This window comes from Hibiscus syriacus, unplaced genomic scaffold (genome assembly GCF_006381635.1).
Source record: "Hibiscus syriacus cultivar Baekdansim isolate YM2019G1 unplaced genomic scaffold, ASM638163v2 tig00110461_pilon, whole genome shotgun sequence".
Taxonomy (NCBI): Eukaryota; Viridiplantae; Streptophyta; class Magnoliopsida; order Malvales; family Malvaceae; genus Hibiscus; species Hibiscus syriacus.
In genome coordinates, this window is record NW_024062746.1 from 183967 (window position 1) to 196970 (window position 13004).

General features: G+C 34.3%; 2 pseudogenes; both read right to left on the minus strand.

Annotated features, from left to right (window-relative positions):
• Positions 1-235: 235 nt before the first annotated feature.
• LOC120126694 lies at positions 236-976 on the minus strand (annotated as a pseudogene).
• Positions 977-2105: 1129 nt separating this feature from the next.
• On the minus strand, positions 2106-2693 carry LOC120126690 (annotated as a pseudogene).
• Positions 2694-13004: the final 10311 nt, after the last annotated feature.

The window sequence follows — 13004 nt, forward strand, 5'->3', positions numbered from 1 at the left end:
AGAAAAAATTAGTTTCAATCTTTCAATTCATAGCTAAAAACATTATGATCTCTTGTAATTTTTTGTTTACTCAGAGAATTCAGGTTTCTTTAAACAGATCACACCCCACATAAACATACATTATTTCTCAATTACAGAGGCTGGTTTAAAGCTATGCCATGGCATAGCTCAAAAATGGGGCCGATGGGCTAAAAAGGCTGATTACTTCAAATCAAAAACTAATCGACCCAAGGTTTCACTGTGATCGGAAAAAGAAAATACTAAGCTCTTGCCCCATGTTGTCATCGGGATCATCAAATGGAACGATTCTGTATCAGATGAACCGCGAACTCTCTCAAAGTTGGCCCTCAAGTACATAAGTTCATCATCGTTTTCGAGCAGTTTTTCCGTTCATTGTTCCGGTACCAACAACGACAGAACTCATTAGCCTTAAAGCATCCACGTCAGCTTTCGATGGCCCGCGTTTAACTGCATACCCCACTTTCCTTCCATTACAGTACATGGTCCACAATGGCATCGACAAAAACCGAATCCGAACTCGAACTGTTGGCCGAACCGGTGCAGTCCAGCGCAATTCGGAGGATACCGCCCTGCATTTCTCGAGCCAAAACAAGTGTAGGGACGGTAAACTCTAGGAGGAGAATTGGGTTGGTGGACTTGGAATTTGCTTGGATACAGAAGCGGAGTTTTCCCCTGCGGTAACTGAAGATGGTACCTGTAATTACACTAGAAAAAGTATTGTAAACGGGTTTCGAAGAAGAGGTTTGAAAGTAACTTTCGTGTTTGATTTCTTCAGGTTCAATGAAGGTACGGTTGCAGGTCGGAATAAGAAGTTCCGTAAGGGAACGTAGAAGCCGCCATGAACGGACTTGTTTCTGGCAGTCGACGGATGTAACACCGTTTGTTATGTGGGTGGCGGTGGCAACAGTTGTTGGGCAGGACATGGTTATATTTTGTCCTTATGTCAAATACTGAAGGGTAGATTGGGCTTGTTGCTGATATGATTTATCTTATACTATATATAGGAGAGGAGAGTATTTTTTTTATATACATTTGATTCACTAGGTCTACATAATAAGTAGATTAGTTATGACTTTTTATATAATATTTGGGTAAATACAATACAATCTATTCAAAAACTCTGAACCAATTAACTATGAACGCTCACACCCTTGTTAGTGCTCGAACGCGTGGCCTCTATATAGAATAACGAGTCTTGAATCACTGAATTAATTAATTCGTGCTAGTTATGACTTATGAGTGAACCACAATATGTCACTTATTTAGACTTATTTTATATAATTTTAAAAAAGATTAATAGATGAAACATAATTTATCTAATTTTAAAATCAAAAAATACTTAAAATTGAGGGTTTTTTAATAAAATATACTTAATTTAAAATATTTTCCTAATCTAACACTAATTCCAAATTATTTTTAATTAACATTCTTTAGGTCAAAATACATTTTTTGCAGAAAGATTTTTCTAAGGACAATATTTACTATAAAAAAACTTTTATTGATGTGTCAAAACGATCATAATTCTTGAAGTTAAATTAAAATAGATGAAAAAACTATAACTACAAATATAAAAATATGAATTGTCAAAAGAATATAATGTCTCAAAATCATATAATTATACAAACAAGATTTTAAATAGTATTTATTGTCACATTTTCGATCGCGTCGCGTTTATCATAGTTACGGATATAACGGATACTATTGCGATAAATTGTGAATATCACGATTGTGAATCTTCTTTAAAGGAGCTGATTTTTTAATAAAAAAATAAAATAACATAATAATAGCATAATAACAATTCATTATTACCACGATTCGTTAAATTGCGACCACAATCCCCGCTATTGGTGTGATCCCACTTCTTATCATTATTTTTTGTAATACAATTTCAAATACCGTCACAACCACGATATAACAACCGTAATACTACTATTCAACCGCTATTTGAAACACTATAGAGAATTGAAATAAAGACAAGGGTAAACGAGCAAATATTTAATTCAAATTTCAATTTATCTAGTTAAATTAATGGACAATTTCAGTTAAAGAAACAAAACTTGGGAATCTTGTGTCAGTCAATGTTAAACAGTAAACGAAAAGAAATTCATTACCATAGTGATATCATTTCCTACTAAACAAGCATGTCATTAACAAGATATTAGCCTTACGACAGTTGGCAATTTCAGTGATTTCCCATAGACAACCCCTAAATCTAAGCCCTTTCACCCCTAATCCTACGAGCCAGTTGGATATCTTTAGGCATAATGGTAACCCTCTTAGCGTGAATCGCACACAGATTGGTATCTTCTAAAGCCCACCAAGTATGCTTCGGCCGCCTCCTGAAGAGCGGCCACGGCGCTGCTTTGGAACCTCAGATCGGTCTAGAAATCCTTAGCAATTCTCGCACCAGCCTTTGGAAAGGGAGCTTCCTTATCAGGAGCTCCGTGCTCTTTTGGTACTTTAGAATCTCACGCAATGCCACGGTTCCTGGCCTGAACCTGTTTGGCTTCTTGACTCCACCGGTGGCCGAAGCTGATTTCCTAGCTGCTTTTGTAGCCAATTGCTTCCTCGGCACCTTGCCTCCGGTGGATTTCCTTGCGGTTTGTTTCGTACGGGCCATTTGGAAATTGATAACCTATGCTGCGTCTTGTACGGAGCTTTGAAAATTGAGATCGAATTTTGAACTGATATTTTGATAGAGGGGAGGGTTGTCTTATATAGTCTGAGAAGCGTGGGAAATTTGAAATTTCGGAGTGGGGGGGGGGGGACGAACTTTCATATTTTAGCTTCTTTTTATGCGAGCGCGTGACTAGTTTATGATCCGCGTGAAACACTAGCAACCAATAGAATTTGTTCTTTTAGAAGCTAAAACTATTACTTAAGACACATGTGTACTTATATAAACAATATTAAATTTATAATGAAATATGTATGATAATATATAAAATATACAAATATAATATTAAATATAATTAACAATTTAAATTACGATTCAACAGACATATAAACACACACAAAATATAATATAATGAATAAAATAATTTAAATTATAACTCATAAAACAAATCTAGTTTACAAGCCAATTGTAAAACATATCTGGTCTTAAATTGGTCGTTAAAAATCTGGAGATCATTAAAAACAAATTATAGACAAAATACTAATATAATTTACGTAATATTTTAAATTTGATCTGTTAGAATATGTGACTAATATATCATATTAAGTTATAAAGCGGTTGCTATCTTAAAATTTACCATTCTTTGATCAAAATATAAAGTGTTACAAGTATTAATTAAAACAAATCCTAAAATATAATTAAGTACATTTTAACTATATATAAGGGTTGTATTAATATATGTCAACGAATATATTCAAATATTATACTCCAAATATGAATGTTGAAAATCTTACAATAATGGTATCTACAATTATTCAAGTGTATTAATCTACGAACGAAAATATCTGGAAGTTTAATTCATAAGTTCAATAATATACTACTAATCCAACGTACATTATGAAATTCATACACATAATCATACCAAAAATATAAGCAATTAATAATAAGCATAGACATCATTCACTAATTTAAAACATATCATACATATAGTCAAAATTGGAAATTATTCAATAGTAATAATCTCATGATTTCCCTAATTATTGATCATAAAGCATAGTCATAAACTTTCATCATCATTTATCAATAATCTACCAAATCAATATTCAATCATAAACACAAATAATAAGATCAATAATCATAAATATCGAGACGACTTTTCGTCATTAAGACTGTAGTAATAATCATAAATATTTTGATGATCTATAATAATCATAGACATCTAGATAATTTATAATGAGGATAAATTACAAATTACTCATTGAACTTTACTCATTTTTCTATTTTACTCATTATACTTTATTTTTTTTAATTTAATCATTAAACTCTGTACACTAAATTTTTTCTATCACTCTTCCGTTTTTTCCCTAACACGTGATGACATGTCTTTTGTATTTTTTAACCAATTAATATTTTATTAATATTATTTATATATTTTTAACCAATTAATAGTTCGAAGGATTAGCATCCTTAATGCCAAGAGGATCCCAACTGCTGCCATGATTCGCAGAGCTTCATCAACTCCTTGTGCAAGCTCCATATACCTAATTAAACCCAAACTCAAATTTTAAAGCCAACAACAACAAAATATTCAAAGCCTATAATCTATATACAAATCTATGCGGTTCCAAAATCAAACATGACTGGATATGAAACTGAAAAGAAAAACAAGGAATAAGAAGTCCCCTTGTTCACTGTGTCTAACAAAATCGAGATTCCATTGGGATACCCCTTGCATAGCAGATGTATATCCACCAGTGACAAATGATACAAGGAGAATCAAAGTACCAACAGATTGTAGATAAGCTCTTACAGTACAATGAAAAAACGTTCTTAGTGTAAGCTCTCACAGGAATAAGCTCTTACAGTATGTTTATCCCTTCCATTGGGATAAATGTTCTAAGACAGGAAACAACATCATTCTTAAGCTTCAATAAGTACACCCAAGACATCCTAATGTAATCATCTACAATAATTAAAAAAACGTTGACCAACATGAGTAGAAATTCGATAAGGTCCCCACAAATCAATATAAATCAATGCAAAGGGAGTAGTGGTCCTAGAATTACTGACTGGAAATGGAAGCCTAGATTGTCTAGCTAAAGGACAGATAAAACAATTTTGAACAGATTCATGATACAAATTCACACTATGAAACATAGGAAATTTTTTTCAATTGAGAAGCTGGAACATGTCCTAAACGAGCATGCCAAAGATTTGTTTTATTTGCATCAACAAATTTACAAGTATTGAGAAAAGTTTCAGAACTAACAAAAGGATTACATGCATTAACAGAATGATTTAAGGCAGAAACAGAAAAAACAGAATCTGCAAGAAACCTAAGCATGTAAAAACCTCTATATTCTTTACCAATCACCCTCATCATGCCATTGCAAAGATCCTGCAATATGCAAAGATCATAATAGAACAAAACAACACAGTTTAACTCATGAGCCAGTTTTGAGACAGAAATAAGATTGTGAGTAAAGTGAGGCACATGAAGGACATTAGACAAATGAAGACCATTTGGGAACCTAACAGAACCTACATGTGTGACAGCAAAGGATTTACCATTGGGCAACTGAATATACATAGGTGTGGATGTACAGGGCACAGGATCAAGCATGCATTTAAGGTCTGATAAAATATGGTCAGTGGCTCCATAATCCAGACTCCATTCAATTGAATTATAAGTAAGAGAACATAATGTACTTGCCAGATTTACAAAAGAATCTAGACTGGAACTCTGAGCAGAAGTTTGATTCAGAAGCCCAGAAGCTGCTGATTGTTCATCGTAAAAACTGGTGGAGCTAGACGAAGCCCTCACGATCTGAGGGAGTCACCATGGCAGTTTGGGAACCATTCTTCTTTTTGAACTTATAGTCAGGTGGAAAGCCAATAAGGCGATAGCAATTCTCCTTTTTATGTCCCTTCACTTTACAGTGATCACAGATTCCAATAAATCATCGACGGTTGCTAGAAGCATTGGAGTACAACGTTGTAGATTCCATGAGAGGGACAACACCAGACAATTGAAGGCGATTGGATTCTTCTTGGCTTATCATGGAATAAGCGTTGTTGACTGAAGGTAAGGGTTGCATCAACAGCAATTGACTTCGAATGACAGTGTATGAGTCATTCAACCCTATGAGGAACTGGAACAGCCTCTGTTGAGAAATAAGTCTGGAATTAGATTGAGCATTTTCGCAGGTACAGCTCGAATAAGGTACCAGTACGTCATACTCGTCCCACAAAAGCTTCAGACGTGAGAAATACACAGAAATGGAGAGCTCACCTTGGACCATCGTCGTAATCTCACGATGAAGGAAAAATATATGGGAACCGTCGACCTTATCAAAGTGTTCCTTGAGATCGGCCCAAACGAACGCTACGCTTGAAGCAAAAACAATTCCAGCGAACAATTCATTGCTCACGGAATTAATAATCCACGACAGCACAAGGGCATTGCATCTGTCCCATTGAGCTTGAAGAAGTGAATGAAAATCATCGCGATAGCAACCCCTATCAATGAACCCTAATTTGTTCTTGGCGAGGAGTACGATTCGTATTGAACGACTCCAAACAGTGTAGTTATCTGGTCCAAACAACTGATGCGAGATTAAAATCGTGCCTGGAGTATCCGAGGGATGGAGATACAGAGGGTGATTGAAGTCGACGAGCACGGATTCAGTCAACGGAGTCGTTACGGGTGGCATCACGATAGATGCGACGGTGATGAAAATGCTTCAGGAATGAGGAAAAGAGGCAAAATGAGAGAAGGCCCGAGAATGAAGAAAAACCCAGTGAATTGGACTAGCCTAATACCATGTTAAATTATAAAAGGGAAATGGAAAAATTAATTCTCATGTATTCAATCATATCATTAACTTCCAATCTATTCATGTATATATGCAAACTTTCAAATTAACCACCTAACTAACTCAAAACTGCTTCTAACTAATTTATAACAGAAAAACTAATTACAAACTCAACACCTTACATGACAGTATGTATATCCACCAGTGACAAATGCTATAAGGAGAATCAAAGTACCAAAAGATTGTAGATAAGCTCTTACAGTAATAACTGAGATTTGGGTACCAAAAGTGAAGACAATGCCCACTTGCAAAAGGACCCTGAAAGTTTCTCTAATTTTTATGCCATTGAATTCTTTAAAACTCTATCACACATAAAAGATTTCCCAATAGCGACGTTCGGTAGCTTATCCTATAGCTTTCGCGCCTCCCCAGCGAACACAATTGACATGAACGAACCGATAGTTTTGAGAACCTGCTCGATTACTCTGCGTCTGGGTATTCAAGGAGTTGTTGGGACAACTTTGAATTCCATGAATCAAGATAGCAATTGATTTGAACGGTGGAGGGAGAAGAAGAGGACGCGAAAATGGAAGAGACGACAGTGGAGTTGCATTTTTTTTGTTACGTCGAGGGTTTAGATTTGGAGGAAGAAAGGGAGACGCGTGGTTTTACCCCCACGTCCTTGCGACGGTGAGACTAACAACACCCGAGATTACGACAACCATCATCTCCTAGTTCTGACTATGAGTTAATGTATTTAAAAAAATACTATGAGTTAAGGGGGAGGAAATATTTTGACTTATTGGTGCGATGAGCGCTCTTTAGCCAAGGGAATGATAAAGCACCTGGACCGGATGGGTTTACTCCTCTTTTCTTCAAAAAGTCCTGGCCTATTATTGCTGAAGATACTACTGCTACCATTAAATAATTCTTCAATGAATCTTTCTTACACCTTGCCTTTAAACCACTACCATCACATTAGTTCCCAAAATTCCTAATCTAAGTAAGGTCAAAGACTTCAGACCTATTTCCTGTTGTTCGGGTTTACAAGGTGTTATCAAAATTCTGGTCAGCAGACTTACCAGACTAATTCCAGACCTAATCACTCTTAACCAAAATGCTTTTATTAAGGGCAGAAATATTATAGACAATACTCTTTGGCTCAGGAATTAGTTAGAGGTTATAGCAGAAAATCTATCTCCCTAGTGCTCTTTGAAAATGATCTTTACAAAGCCTTTGACTCCTTAAATTGGGACTTTATCATGCTATTTAAAGGCACTAGGTCTTCCAATGATTTCCTTACTTGGATTGAAATCTGTTTTTCAACTTCCGAATTCTCTATTTCCTTCAATGGGAGCTTGATTGGCTATTTCAAAGGTGCAAGAGTGTTAGGCAAGGAGATCCTCTATCCCCTTTCCTTTTTGTCCTCTAATGAATGTTCTTTCAGACTCATCAACTTGGCAGCTGCTAAGGTACTTTTGGTTACCATCCTAGATGCAAAAGAATTGGACTTACCACCTCTATTTTGTTGATGACCTTTTAATTTTCTGCAAAGGCTCTGTGAATTCTTCTATTGGTGTAACTACTGTCTTGGACTATTTTATGAAATGTCTGGCCTGAGATTAAATGCTTTAAATGTGAACTGTTTGCTGCTGGTGTTCTCATTGCTGATATTGAGGAATTAAGTGCTTAATGGTTTAAACTTAGTAGTCTCCATGTTCGATACCTTGTATTCCTTGGTCACTAGAAAAATTTCTGAAAAATATTACACTTTCCTCATTAATAATATCAAGGCTAGGCTCCATATCTGGTCTGGTAGAATGCTAAGTTTGTAGGTAGATTGGAATTAGTTCGAGCAGTGTTATTTAGCATTGCTAACTACTGTGCAGGCAATTGCTCCTCCATCACGGTTATAAAAAATTGAACAGCTATGTTCAAGGTTTTTTGGAAAGGGGCTAACAAATCAGCAGCTAGATCAAGAGTGAGTTGGCAAAAAATATGTTTACCTAAGTCTGAAGGTGGACTCGGTCTTAAAGACTTAAAGACATAGAATAAAGCAAGCATGATGCTGATCATAAAAACATTATGGCAGGTGAAGGATTTTTGTGGGTGGCATGGCTTCGAAGCTATGTTTCAATGCTACTGATTTTTGAAATGCTGAAATCAAGCAACCATGAGCTGGAGTTAAGGCAACTTTTAAAGATGAGAACTGAAGCCTTCCCTATTTTGTTGTCTGGAATGAAGAAAGTTAGTGACATTTAGAATGAGCTTAGAGTGAAGAATCCTAAGTTTCATGGCAAAAGCTCTTATGGTTCCCTCTCCAAATCCCCAAGCATAATTTAATTGCTTGAATGGCCTTATTGTAAGTTGCCTACAAAGGACAGACTGCATCAATGAGACTTATCAATGATGCAAATGTAATTTTTGTGGTGTTGTTATGGAAACCTAAAACCATTTGTTCTTTGATTGCCCCTGTTGCTTCTCTATGGGCAGCAGTTTCTCCTTAAATGGTTGAATGGTTTACACAATCACCTCTTTTCATGGAATGAATTCTTAGCTTGGGCCTTATGTTTTGGAAAGGTAAATCGCTGATCTTATATCTTGAAGATTGCTGCCACGCTTTAATTTACATCCTATGGGAGGAAAGAAACAAAATGATATTCCAAGATAAATCTAGGACTGTTGAAGAACTGCTACAGCTATAAAGGAAATAGTGGTTGCAATAAGGGGTAGAACCTTAATGGATATGGTAATATTACTTTAGTAACAATTGGGGTATTGGTTGATTGTTGTTTATTTTTGTATGTAGGGCACAATCCTTGTATTCTAAACATTGATTTTTGTAGCAGGTTATGCTAAAAATCAAATTATCCAAAAAAAAACATAGTAAACGGTTAACAATAAATAATAAGAAAATAATATATAAATTCAATTATTAAATTTAAAACAAATTAAAAGTACATATAATGAATATAAGAGATAAAATTTAATTATAAATATATAATTATCCAAATATTTAGACTATTTCTCGACATTAAAACTGTATAAGTGTATATATGTATATTTTTTTATTACCAAATCGTTTAAATATATACATATACCATTAAAATCGTATAGGTATATATAGATTTAATCTTTACACACTAAAGACACATAAATAATTTATTTTAACACTATGATTATACAATTAAATATTTTATTATCGTTAAGTTCATTTACATATATTTTGCCCTCAAGATTGAACATTAGAACTATATAATTACTTTTGTATATATTCAAGCCATCATTTCTATTCAAATAATTTATATGAATATTTTGTACTCGATATTTTAATGATTTAAACTTATTAAAAATATTTTGATTATTTAATGAGTTAATACATTTTAGGGTAAACTATATCAGATATCACCAAACTTTAAGCGTTGACTCGTTTATACCATCAAACGTTTAATTTTGTCAATTTTAACACTAAAGTTTAGTTTTGCATTCAATTATGTCACTCATCTGTTAATGACTTAACATGACAATGACATAGCAGTCGTGCGCCGTGACGTTGCTGATGTGAATACTTCATCAAAACGACGTCATTTTAGTTGAAAAAAATATATTGAAATGTCGAGCTTGGAGATATTTGAACTCTATACCAATAGAAGTAGAGGTTAAAGCTTAACCTAACTATTGGGCCAACTTGTTATTATATTTTTATAAAATTTCTAAAAATCTAAAATTTCAGTTTAAGATTAATTCTAAAATTTTAAATAACCTAGAGACTAATCCTACAATGTTCAATTATATTTTTCTCTCTTCTTCATCTTCATCTTTATCTGCATGCCATTTTTTTATTCATTCACAGGTCAGGTTAATGTCAAATGCTCTAGACAAATCTGTTCAAAATTTAATCTATCGGGAGCTCCTACTCGTCGCAACAACTGCTGCAAATGGATCATTGACTTGTAGCACATTGTTATCTTCTTGTTCATCACCGCCCAAAAAATGCTTTGCTTTTAGCACATTGTTATCTTCTTTATGCATCTCTTCTTCTTTGACTTGTAGGTTATAGGAGTTACTTTTAGCAAGCCACGTAACAGACGAAGAAATAGAGCAATAAAACAGAGCATCTAAAGAAAAAGAAGAGAAATGTGATTTAAAGAAAAAGTTCATTTGTGAAAACAGATTCCAAATGGTTTCGAGAATCGATGAAAACTCATTTTTGTTCTGCTTATGTTGTTGCTTGTGCCTTGAACTTCTCCTTCCTACTTCTTACTTTTTGCCGCTGACGAGAAGATAATGAAACAAATAAATTTGTGATTTAGGGTTGTAGATTAGGATTTTATATGAAATAAAAAAAGGTTAAAATGTCAACAAGGAACCTACTTGGAATAAATGATTTTAATGAAACCGTCCACATCATTCCGTTCACGGTGCAAAACAGTCATATCATCGTTCCATTAATTCATTAATAGCAGAGTGGTATAATTACAACTAAAACTTAATGTTGGTATTAAAATTAATAAAAATAAAAGTTTAGTAGTATAAATGAGTCGGTGTTTAAAGTTTGATAGTACTTTATATACTTTACTCTCCATGTTGTTCAGCTCATTTAATTTTATTATACCAATATTCATAATTCTTACATGTTTTAAGCACAAAGGAACCCTTTCCAACCATCAATGCTAATCTTATATTAGAAACATAAATACTCAAATATACTTATCAATATTTATGAATAATATCAATATTAAACTAACACGTTAAAAAAACACCATTTAATATTGGTGTCAATTGGTATCGACACTCACATCTCGTTATTAGTATTAAGAGGTCGATATTAATATTTTATTAAATATCGAGACCATATAAAATTTATTGTCCAACTTACATTATAATATCATATAATACCAATAATTAAAATTAGTATCGTAATCTCCGATAATTATTATATACATCTCGAAATTAAAAAAAAAATCAATTTTGTATGTGACATTACATGTCTGATTTAGATTCAACTATTGAAATTACCCACTTTTTTACATCGTCAAAAATTAAAAGCACAAATAAATCTAAATATATAAAATATGTTTAAGATAGAAACATGAAAAATTGCAACATTTTGTAACGTAGGAAAGAATAATAAACTGTTTTATTCCAGTGCTATAGATATACACCAGCTCAATCTTTACAACCGTCCAATCTGACGCATGAAACCACATGTCAGTCCACCGAGATAATAAATCACCAAAGACACAAAATAATAGAATCGTAATTTTAAAAAACAACAATACACAACAAATAAATTAAAACCAAAATAAATAAGAGAAAAGCATATCTAAGACAAATGAACAAGGAGATCAATAAAATAAGACATGACCGAAAATCCCATTAACAACTCCCAAAAAACAGGAACTCAATTTCTTAAGCCAGAAGGGCGGCAAAGAAAGTAGCAGCGACGGTTCCAACGATGAAGATACCGTTGGCGGAGGCGGCGGACGGGGGAGGTCCTTGGTCAGCCGAAGGCTCGGAAGCCGGTGCAGTTGATCCCTCTGGGGTGGATGCAGTAGGAGGGGTGGAGATGGAAGGAGAAGGTGAAGAAGCCGTTGGAGCAGGCGAAGGGGAAGTGGCAGGAGATGGGGTGGGGACAGTTGAAGGAGCTGGCGAAGGTGTTCGGGAAGGTGTCGGAGCGGGTGTTGGAGTCGCCGCAGGCGGTGGTGAGGATGTCGGAGGAGCAGTAGGCGGAGATGTCGGGGGAGATGTTGGTGCCTGAGCCATGCAAGCGGTGGCCAAAAGACCCAAAATTATAAAAACCTTAAACATTGTAGAACTCATATTGCAAAAAGGAAAAAGAAACTCAAAAGGCCTTGAAAAAAGAAAAGAAAAAGTAGAGCACTTCTTTCGAGTTTTGGGAGTGAGGGAACTCAGAAGAGCCGAAGGGAATATATATATCAAAAGTAGAAGATGACAGACAGACAGACAGGAATATTAATAAAAACCAAACCAATAATGCAAAAATATTATTTGTTTATATAAAATTATGCAAAAAGCAAACACATATTTATACATGCAAGCAAATCATGGGCTTAGCTGGTTTCTCAATACTTTCCTCTGCTTTTCTTTCAAGTTTCTTCAAAAGCCATAAAATATTACTTAACCATAATGACTATGATTTTGTCATTTTAGTAAACTTAACCTGTACGTTTTGGATTGGGAAAATGTTAATTTGTATTTAGTGGGCCTTTTAAGGTAATTACAAAAATGAAAATACACGAATATTAGCATATGTGTGTCGGTTGCTTAGTGGGTAAAATGTCACTTTGTTACGATTTTTTTTTGGGAAAAAGCCAATTTTGGTAGCCTTCTTTCCTTAATAGACTCTTCCACCGCGTTAAACTTTTCAACAACTTCCCTAAAATGTCGGTGATATTACTCTGCTACCCTCCCTTTTAGATCTAAACCGACATACTTGGACACGTGTCATTTTACGAATGGTCGTTTAAAATGATTTTATTAAGATGATATTACTTTTTTGTATTTTTTACATAAAATACACAAATAAT